This window comes from Cupressus sempervirens, chromosome 2, assembly GCF_028749045.1.
Source record: "Cupressus sempervirens isolate cs-2001-9-10 chromosome 2, ASM2874904v1, whole genome shotgun sequence".
In the NCBI taxonomy this organism is placed as follows: Eukaryota; Viridiplantae; Streptophyta; class Pinopsida; order Cupressales; family Cupressaceae; genus Cupressus; species Cupressus sempervirens.
Window position 1 is genome coordinate 717877579 of NC_143119.1, and position 11370 is coordinate 717888948.

General features: G+C 32.3%; 1 pseudogene; it reads left to right on the forward strand.

Annotated features, from left to right (window-relative positions):
* The first annotated feature begins 209 nt into the window (after positions 1-209).
* On the forward strand, positions 210-8656 carry LOC149575388 (AAA-ATPase At5g57480-like; annotated as a pseudogene).
* Positions 8657-11370: the final 2714 nt, after the last annotated feature.

Consider the following 11370-nt stretch of genomic DNA (forward strand, 5'->3'; position numbering starts at 1 on the left):
AAAAGCACTATAATGATATATGCTTTCTTGTAGATATTGATTATACATATATATAAGTTGCTACACCTAGGGTAAGATGGTTAAGACCTCTAGGTTATGAGATCAATGTTGATGAAGCATCCATAGTAATAACAACACTTCTAGCTGAAGAAGTTGATAAGAGTGCAAAGATCTTTGGAAATTATGATGTTATGAAGTCTAAAGTTGATATGGAATTGAAGACTGCTTCCACACTAAAGAAGAAAGACAAGTTAGTAAAGAAGCTTAAGGCCATATTTGGTGAAGATGTAGGTGAAGAAGAAGATGATGATGATGAAGAGGAAGATCAAGATCAATCCCAAGAACCTCTTTCATTAACCCAAGGCATGGGAGAGGACAAGGAAGATGAAGAAGGTGCTAAGGAAGAGAAAGCTAAGGAAGCACCAGTACAAGCCATGTCAAAAAGAAAGAAAGGCCAGGACACAGCCTATGGCAAAGAAAAAAATGAAGAAAATTGCTAAGCCAAGTCTAGCAAAGCCAAAAACACCAACCATGGCAAGCACATGGGCCACCACACAAAATGCAAAGGAGAAGGTAAAAGAAAAGACCAAGGCTACAGAATAAAGAGGCCAAGTGTAGAAGACATAGAGAAGGAAATACATTACACAACTAGATATTGATGATGAGAGAACAATATCTAAGGATACAAGCCACTTTAGAGTGGTAAGTCATACACCACAATCTAATCTTGAGAATATCTCTAAAAATGTTAGAAATAATGCAGATTTGACTGTTGAAAAAGTATTGACTTGAAAAACTTGAAAGAGAGGAGAAGAACCAAGTAGAAGAAGCAATATATGCAATGATGTTCAAATTCAAGAACACTCCACTTGAATGAGATAATACTATGCCAAAGGAATTATATACTATTTTTGAAAATAAGTGGCAATATTGCTTAAATCGAGAGAAACAAATTAGAGAATCTACATTAGCCTAGGTTATGCTAGAGTTGACAAAAGGGCAGATTGCCAAACCAAGCAAGAAGTACGAAGGAAGGTTTGCACCCAAGTATAGGGTATTCAACATTCTTCATAATAACATTGAAGATGTTGTCAAGAAATACATCCTAATGTGGAAATTGATTTATGGATTGACAACTATCAAACAAGAAGAAGAAGATCCCTTTCAGGGAAGAAATAATGATGAAGATGATGAAAAAGAGAAAGAAAATACTATTGAAGAGGAAACACAAAAGAAATATGGTGACATGGCAATAGTTGAGGAGTAGATGGTGCTCTGAAATTAATAATGGAATTCCATAAATCATTTTTGGACAAATACACTCTAAGTGTATAGACCATTTGACATAAGTGTCAAAAAGGAGGAGATAAAAGGATAGAAAGGGGAGATGTTGCAAAAGGGGGAGATAAAATAAAAACCAAAGGGGGGAGAGTAAGATAGCACTAAAGGGGGAGATAGCTCAGAATAGGAAAGGGGTAGAAAAAGGCTAAAAAAAGAGCATATCAAATGAAAGAGTATAAGTACATTAAAGTCAAAGAGTATTGGCTGAGGAAAATCTACTCAAAATGGAGCACATATTTTGGATACAAAATATATACATTAACTTAGGGGGAGTTATAAATTTTGAGGTATATAGGTTATTGCAATTTTTTGAAAATTTTGAAATTTTGTATATAAGTTGAGTCATGGATATGTTATACTCAAGAAGATTAGATTGATCATGTATATTCAAGTGTTTTTGGCACTCATGTCAAAGGGGGAGATTGTTGACCTCAGATTGGTCTTGACAATTGAGTGTCACTTAAGTCATTTACTTAGTTCATGCTAAACTAGTAATACATGTTGAGTACAACATGCGAATAATAGACTATGTTGAGTTACAATGAGTGATGAGTCACTCAAGTACCAAGTAGGTAGACCATGCAGAGTGATTCAAGTTCCGAGTAAATAGTAGATGCCAAACAAGTCAGATGTTGAGTCAAAAATAGAATTGTAGTACATGTCAAGCATTAGTAACTTGATATGCTGAGTAACACAGATTGGACATATTTGTTTGTAATTGCATAAACAACTATGTAAACCATTTTCAAGTTGACTTAAGGATAGATTATGATATTTTGGAGGTAAGGACAAATCTATAAGCATAATCCCTATACAATCACATGTAAAAAATCAAAAAATAGGAAGGTTTAAGCAGAAAAATGGATGAATCTTAGCCGTAGATTCATAACTAACCCTAAGCCACCAAAATCTCTATAAGGAAGATGAAGCCCTAAAGTTTTCATGTGAGTGATATCAAGTTACAAGAAGGTAACAAAGGGTGAATGATAGAAAAGTGAACAAGAGAATTTGCAGAGAATTCAAGGTGACTTAGTAGTGAGAATGAATTGCAGAATTAGTTAAAGGAGAACAAAGAAAAAAGAAGGATACAAAATTGATACATCTGATCACATAGGATCAAGAAGGACATTATGCAGATTTGATCTTTAATCAGGAAATCCAAAGCCAATCACAAGATCTATGCTGAAGCATTTTAACAGGTGATTTCAGTTAAATCTCCCAAGTGGAGTAGTCCTAATAGGTTGAGCCAAATCCTTTAATAGGGTCACATTCCAAGTGGATGTTCTAAATTCCTTTAACTAGGAACACTTCTAACAGGGTAGGTCTTTCACAGGGAAAATCATGTCTCATGGTCAACTTATTGTAACCTTCATTGGCTACACTTTATTGCTGCAGGAGTAAAGATTTTTGGGTGTCATCCCCAACCTAGTTTTACCTTCTCATTTGGAGGGTTTCTAGGTAATCATATCTAGTGTTAAGTGTGTGTGTGTTTGATTACATGTTATTTCAGTTTATATATTGAATTCATCTAATGAATGGTAAAAGTTTAATGCGTCCAACTTTAAACTGTTGATTCACCCTTGCCCTCCCCGCCCCCACAACCCTAGAAGTTTACCTTTCTATTTGTAATTCAAACAGATTAGTGTTCAATTTTATAGATATGTACCCACATTGTGTACATTAGCATAGTTGCTGAGCATTGTCAACTATATTTTTGTTTTTTGTTTTTGTGCTTTTTGCAAAGCAAATTGATTGTTGAACATGAATGAAAGTAATGTAGAAAAAGAAAATTATTTTCTTTCTAGGGATTTTATAATTATAACAGAAGAAAATTATTTAAGATAAAATATTTAGTAGAAGATTTTTATAATTATAACTAAATTCCCCCAATAAAGTAGAGGGAAGAGCATACCAATAGAAATCTAAGTGCTTTGAAAGAAATCTACTTTTCTTTTGGTCCATGCTTGAAACTCAGAATTTGTCCCGCCAGAATTTTACTCTAGCTTGGAATCTAAATCTCTGTCAAATTAGACTCAAACCTAACTAGTCTGAGTAATGTAGATATATAGCCTCAGAGACCCTCATATCTTACCCTTCCACTCTTATACAAATACCCAAAAAATAGTACATGATTGATAATTTGAAAGAAAAAAAACAATACATAATCCATAATCGAACATAACAAAAATCAACTAGTTTCAACAGGGTTTACAAAACGAAATAAAATAATATGAAATAGCTCAAAATGAAAAAAGAAAAGAAAAGAAAAGAAAACTATATTAAAAATGGTACTCTTGATCACAAGAAATAAAAGGAAAAAATTAACTTAATTAATCCTTTAGAAAAAGAATTGCATTCATCTATAAATGCATTAAAACCCGAAAAAAGACTACTCAAACTCAAATAAATTAGAAAAAAGATACACAATTTTTCTCTAAAGCACGAAACTTCCACTAATTTCCCTCTTTCTTTTTAGCTTGTTGGTTGAGGGGAAAGCTAAAAATTTTTTTGTCTCTCTATAATTTGATTAGGGTTTATTGGAAGTTGCTAATTAACTTTAGTGAGAGATCTAAAACATTGAAAATATATGTACTAATTTTCAGAATATTTATTAAAAAAAAATTATCCATTTGAATCAAAACTAACGAATGAGCACAACAAGTAAAATGACAAAAAACAAAAAAATCTTCTTTTTTTTTTCTCTCAAACACAATACAAACCTTAGGGGTTGGTAGAATTTGTGGGAGATCAAGGTACAACTCTGTAGTGCACAAAATAGAAGTCACATAAACAAGCATTAAATTTCAAAATTCTAAACTAGGTACCTGCATGAGAGAAGACATTAGTCAATGCCAATGAGGAATACCTTGGGGGAGATCTTTTTTGGAAAACCAAAAGAAAAATCCAACCTTAAGCTTGGTTCAAAAAATCCTATGGGGAGTTGAGCTCCCAAGTGGTAGACATATATACTACATATATATCTATTATTTAGAGTTTATAAATGTATAAATTGCATTATACTTGTCTTAGTTATGAAGGGTTGCATAAATCGATAGCATGATAAATCTATTAATCTAGATTATAGGTCAAAAAAACTCATTAAAATTTGTATGTTTTTTCTCAACTGGGTTGTTCCCTCAATTTTATAATTCTAAATTCAAAAGAGAAAAGAAAAATCCAAATTAAATATATCCACATCTACCTTGAATAATAAACCTAAACAACTATCTATGAGACTCTTAACTATAATAATAATTCTGCAACAACACCATTGTTAGTATAAATTTTCATGAATGCTCTCAAAACTTATAAAAAAAATCCTTAGACTAATACCCAAAATCCAAGTAACCTAGAATTGTAAATTAAAATACTTCAATAAAAGAGGAGGAAATGTCACAGAAATATGTATGGAATTGAAGTTTAGGATTTAATAGCCAAATTAGTAGAAAGAATAAAAAGCATTTGGAAGGGGTGAAATTATGTTCAAAACCCCAAGTTTAGGATTTAGCAACTAGATTAATAAAAACAAAAAAGATTAGAGAAGAACTCACTACTAAAGACAAGCCATAGCTAAAGATAATCCCTAGTCTCATTTGTAGCAGGCACTTTGTTGTTGCCAAAGTGAATTATGTATTAGAACTAAGTTTTTTAATATCATTTATCTATCCATTTGTGCTCCTAAATGTCCTTTCTACACTACCTACATGAAATGTGTCTCACATGTAGACATATATCTAAAGTCTAAATACATCTATTAAGATTAACATATTCTTTCAGAAGTGAAAAATAATAAGACTACTGGGAAAATTTCCTACAACCAATCATAAAAATGAAATAAATATGAGAAATCTTAGTTTAATAGAATAATTTCAAAGAACTATAGAATAAAATAGTTGTGCATAGAATTGAAGATGTAAACTAATTAGAAACAATAGGTTTAAAACTATAGTCTTAGTCTATGCTAGGCTAGACTAAGAAAACAACAAGTATTGATATAATAGCCATGTTGTAAGCACCTAAATGGTGCTGAGTTCAAATCTTCTTCAATACATTTGGAATTTGGCCTACAATCTGCAAAGGCTTGGTCAAGTAAGGAAAATATGTGCTGAAAATCTCCAACAAAGATAAGACCAGAGTTTTATCTACCTACTTCGACCACATTTTGGATTTGGCCTACAATCTGCAGAGGCTCGGTCAGGAGAGAAAGCTTTTCTGCAACAATGGTTGAGAAGGTCAAGCAAGTTAGAGTTTGGTGGCATTCAAGCATTCATCCATGTTCGAATCCCTGGCCCTCAATCCCTCCCTAAAGAGTAGGGTGAAGAATGATCTCAACTATTTTTAGCAAAATAGGAAGTTTTATCAAAGAATGGGACGGGCTTAGAAAGGGGATATCTTCTCTATCAGTCTCCTAGTATGGGGAAATCTAGTCTCATTGCCACCATTGCAAACTACATGAACTATGATGTTTAAGATCTTGATCTCACTAAGGTCTACAAAAATTTTGATTTCCATGAGCTTTTTCTTACGACTTCCAACAAATATGTGATTTTCATTGAGGACATTGACTGCACTGCCAATTTGTCGACCAAGGCAATGTGTTAAAAGCTCGATAAAGATTGGTCAAAAGTGTCTTTGCAAATTAATAAAGAATGCAAAAGAAAAATACATAACAAAAAGATGCATAAACATAGATGTTTATCGTGGTTCATCACAAATCGAGGCTACGTCCACACTAAGAGTAGAGGAATTATATTGATGAGAAAATAGAATAAGTTTACAATACAAGCCATCAGCATTTATAGATCACACATGACCTGCTGAAGAGACATAATAAAAAGGAGGGAAAACACTTCACATGACTATTGGCCTTCAATATTCAACAATCTCCCACCTGAAGACAATAGATACACTAGTTGATCATCCATTATCAAATTTTAAACACTTGATTTTGTGCCCACTCTGATTTTCAACAAGAGCTTTAAAAAATTTTAATTTTGAGAAAACTTTGGACTTTCTAGACATCATATAGACCCAAACCTTTCTAGTACAATCATCAAGAAAGGAAACAAAGAAATTTGTGCCTCCATGAGAGGTTACTTCTATCAGACCAAAGATATCTGAGTGCACTAACTCCAATGGTGTTGTCTTCTTGTCATGATCATGCTTCAAAAACTTGACATAGTTTTTTTTCCCATGAAGACAATGCTCATAGAATTCTAAATCTACTAATTTGAGACCTAAAAGTTGATCTCAATTAAGAATAACCTTTAACCCCTTTTTGCTCATGTGAACTAATCTTTGATGCCAAAGTGTGGCAATAGTCATCGCTGTCTGCAACAATCATCAAAACTCCCACCTCATCATTAGTTTCTACAACATATAGGTTGCTAACTTTATCCCCTTTGGTGATAATCATGGAACCCTTAGTAATTTTCCATGTGTCCATGGGGAGTGTAAGAAAAACTTGAGCATATAACTGACTGACAAAAATCAAATTTCTTTTCAATTTGGGAACATGCCTACCATCTTGAAGCAATAATTAAGCGCCTCCTTCTATTGATAACAAAATCTTACCCTTTCCTACAATTTCACAAACTTTTTTATCACACAAATAAACATTCCCAAATTTACCTTCATTGTAGTTTGTGAAGGCTTCGCTACAAGAAGATGCATGAAATGAAGCCACGAAGTCAATTACCCATGAATTTGATGTTGTTTCACTTGTCACAAGAACCAAAACACCATCACTGTGATCATGAATGATGTTTTCTCCATTGTCAAAAACCTTTTCTTGATCTCTTTTATATTTTTTGTAGTCCTTTTTAACATGACCAACCTTTCCACAAAACCAACAATTGCTTTCTCTACCTTGAAACTGTGATCTTCTAGTTGATTGTGACCTTCAATTGTTATTATTTCTACCTCTATATTGAGTTCTTCCTCTATTTTCCATACTAACCATCATTAGCACATCGCCGGATGAAAACTCATTATTAGTTCTCCTTATGTCTTCACTAAGCAATGTAGAGACCACCTCATCGTAGACCAGCTTGTTTTTACCAGTAACGGAAGTGTTGATCGCTATTACCACATCATCCCAATTATTTGATAAGGAAAATAATAAGATGGATGCCTTATTTTCGTCATCTTGAGGCATACCAATGGAGTGTGCTTGACCTCAAAGATTATTTAACTTATTTATGTGATTCAACATTGTTGTTTTGTCCTTCATCTTCAACTTGTAAAGCTTCTTCATTATAAATTTTTTGTTTGTAGCAGATGTCATTTGGTACATACTATGGAGCTTGTCCCATACCTCCTTTATTGTCTTTTCATTGTTCACATTGAACAACACATTCTCAAACAGCAAGAGAAAAATCTCTTCCATTTTTTTCTCATCAGTTTTAGTCCAAATCTCATCTATCATGGTGGTAGGCTTCTTTACTTTACCTTCAATTGCTATTGCAAGATCATGCTTTACAAATAATGATCGCATTTGTACCTTTCATAAAATGAAATTCTTCCCCAAGAAATTTTGCATTCTTTATTCCTCCATGACTTTAGGATTTAATCACCAAAATTGATTGCAGGCTCTTATGCCAACTGTAAATTAATAAAGAATGCAGAAGAAAAATATAGAACAATAAAATGCATAAATACAGATGTTTATTGTGGTTCATCATAAATCATGGCTACATCCACACTAAATGCATAGGAATTATATTGATGAGAAAATAGAATAAGTTTACAATAGAAGTCATAAGCATTTGTAGATCACAAATGATGAGCTGAAGAGACATAATAAAAAGGAGGGAAAACACTTCATGTGACTATTGGCCTTCAATATTCAACAGTCTCGACGAGGTGCTTCTCTATCTAGTTTTCTTAATTTTGCAGATGGGTTGTGGTTGAGTTGTGGGGAAGAGAAGATCATGGTTTTTATGACAAATCATAAGGAGAGACTCAATCTTGCATTACTCAGAAGTGGGAGAATAGATATGCACATTCTTTTGTCTTACTATGGGTTTGAGGCTTTCAAGCAGTTGGTTTTTAATTACTTGGATGTGGAGGATCATGAGCTTTTTGGGGCTGTAGAAGAGAAGATGAAATTTGGTGAGTGTTTAACACTGGCTGATGTTTGTGAGACTTATATTTGAATAAATTTGATCCTAATTTTACAATTAGGGTTGTTATTGAGGGTCTTGAAGGGAGTAAGAATTTGGACGAAGTGGTGGTTTCTAGTGGAAATGAGAGTTCTAAGGATGAGGAGGAAGAATCATCATCTTTCTTTGAATCATTGTTAGATGATGAGTAGGAGAAAATCTCCCCAAGCTGTGTTTTTGAAAGAGTTTTGAGTAAGAGGAGTTTAGATTATCTTGATTTTTCTTTAGTATATATTAACATAGGAATTTTAATGGCATTAAGTTTTCTACATAAACAATAGTATTTCATGTTACATTTTAGAATCCATCATGAATGATCCCAATATTGCTTTGTAAAAAAATTTCTATGAGAACGTAGAATATCTACGCATCCCCAACTAGAATCTTTGTATATTTCATTTCTCTATGTTTTCTTTGGTAGCACTTTTTTTTGTATGTGAAAAAAAATATGAGATTCTATTTGATTTATCGAACATTGAACTTAAATGAAGAGCCGAGCTTAGTAATATTATCCTAGATATATAGGTAATCAAGTGTTAAATTGATAGTAAGTGTATATTAATGTGATTAGATGTGTTGTATAGTATACTCTTAAAAATTAATCATGTGGTCGGTATCAATTGAAACTATAATAAGATGTAAGATTTTTTAATGTGATTATATTGTTGAATGTGATTAGATGGGTGATAGATTAATCAATTGAATTATGAAAAAATGTAAGGTTTATTAGTTTGAGATTAAAATTTTTGACTACTTTCTAAATATTGGTTTTGTCTTTGGGAACTGTGTAAAATGGAAAATTTATATAGAAAATTATAGTGTTAAAGAAATTTCCTAACTAAATACACATCATAAATATTAACTTCTATTTTTCTATTGGTTCTTGTCATTTTTCTCAGTAATCTTTTCCTTTTTCCTTAGAAATATGAAGAAAAATACAAAGGATGTTGCAACTGGCATTTTAAGGATAGGGTATGGGGGGATGAATGTTCTTCTTTTTCCTGCATGTGTTCAGATGGAGGTAAACTAAAGAGATTATTGAATAAAATAGTGTGCCAGTAGTAGCTTAAAATTAAAGATTCATTTTAATACTCTTTTCTATCCATTCATTTTTGCAGATTTAGCTAGAGTTTTTGTTGCTTCTTATTCATTTTGATATGATATTAGAATTTTTGTTGTTTCTTTATCTTCAAATCTCTCAATATTTATAAACATCTTGAATTGGACTTCTTCCATAATACCTTAAAAAATGTCAGAATTTATGTTGTTTTTTAGGATATGGTTACTAGCTCTAGCAATTTCTTCAAGCTTTTCATCTACCTTTGTCCAAGTATCTAAAGCTATAGACTTTGGATTTGGGCTCTAATGGCTAGTCATGAGTATTATTCAAGCAATATGCACAATAGGTTTATTGTTAATAATTCTTTTAACTAAGTTAATTTTTTTCCATTCCAAAACCAATTCTCAATTTAATAAAATCTCATCATTTAGTTTCGTAAGCATGCAACGTATTATTGGAAACCAAAAAATTAATATTATGGCCTGTGGGAACTTCAAAAAATTGTCCACCTAAAACTAGAGCAACACATAGGGACTAGGTGATTATAACTAATACCAAATGCATATTTCATTTCAAGGTATGCATAATGGCATAATAGCATAACAAGATTCTACGATTCCTCCAAACAGAACACACCCATCACTATATAATTATTTGTTCCATGTTTTAAGTCTTGAAAGTTTATTCCTTGCATTTAGTTATCAATAAGTATTAACCCAACAAAGAATTGGAACAGTTTCCTCTTTCATTTGGAATGACACTTTGAATTCTAAGTAAGTAATATCTTGAAGCTAGTTTGTATTGATGTTTGGCTGGAAGTGAATTTGGTCAGCTAATTTTTGTTGATAGGGATTATGAGATTAGAGAACAAAGATGAAAATATAAATTCCATGAGGTGAAGTCAAGTGAATATTTGTTTCCTAAAGAAACTTTTCTTATTTTAGTTAATAATAGTGGATGAACTATGGTGTTTGGCAGAGAAGGGATTAATGTGTATTATGGAAGCACACGATTGGTGAGAAAAATTGTAATATAGGAAATTGATCCCCAACTTGGGAGACAAATGATCATGAGCATCATGACATTTATCTTCTCCCACCCATATTCCTTTTGAGTGTACCTACATATGGTGTCCTATGAACATTCTACCACCTTTCCACTATACCTATAACATAAATGTACATTGAAGTTGTAAAATTACATGAAAGTAACATGAGGGATTTTACTATGAAGTTTTTTCTCAAGGTTGTATGAGAGGAAAATTAGTTTTTAAGAAACAAGATTCTACATCATGTATATATAGTTTGAACTTACAATGATTATTACCAATTATAATTGTCCATTATTGTTGGCAGGATAATAGTTTCATTTTCTACAAATTAGGATTTTCCAATTGTTTTAGAACAACAATGTTCCTTATTATTATAATTAGTAAAGTATCATATCATTGTTTCTATGAGTGTCATTGTAGGGAATTGAAAGAGTTTTTTTTTAAAGAATTTTTTAAGGTTTTGTTTTTAACTTCATTTGGACAATTATTTTAAAGATAATTGTCATGAGTTCAAGAAGTGTCGAAGGAAATCCCTGCAAGAGTTGAGATCTAGAGATGGGGTAGCTAAAGGTTAGGTTAAAATTATCAATATTCTTTGTGCAAGGAAGGGGAAGATTCTTCCCACAACACCGTGAATATCATTACATGGAATGTTAGGGGCCTCAACACCCCTAACAAGCAGCAACTCCTAAGTGTTGCATCTCTAACACTAAGGCTGACATAATTCTTCTTAAAGAAACTAAACTAAATAGTCA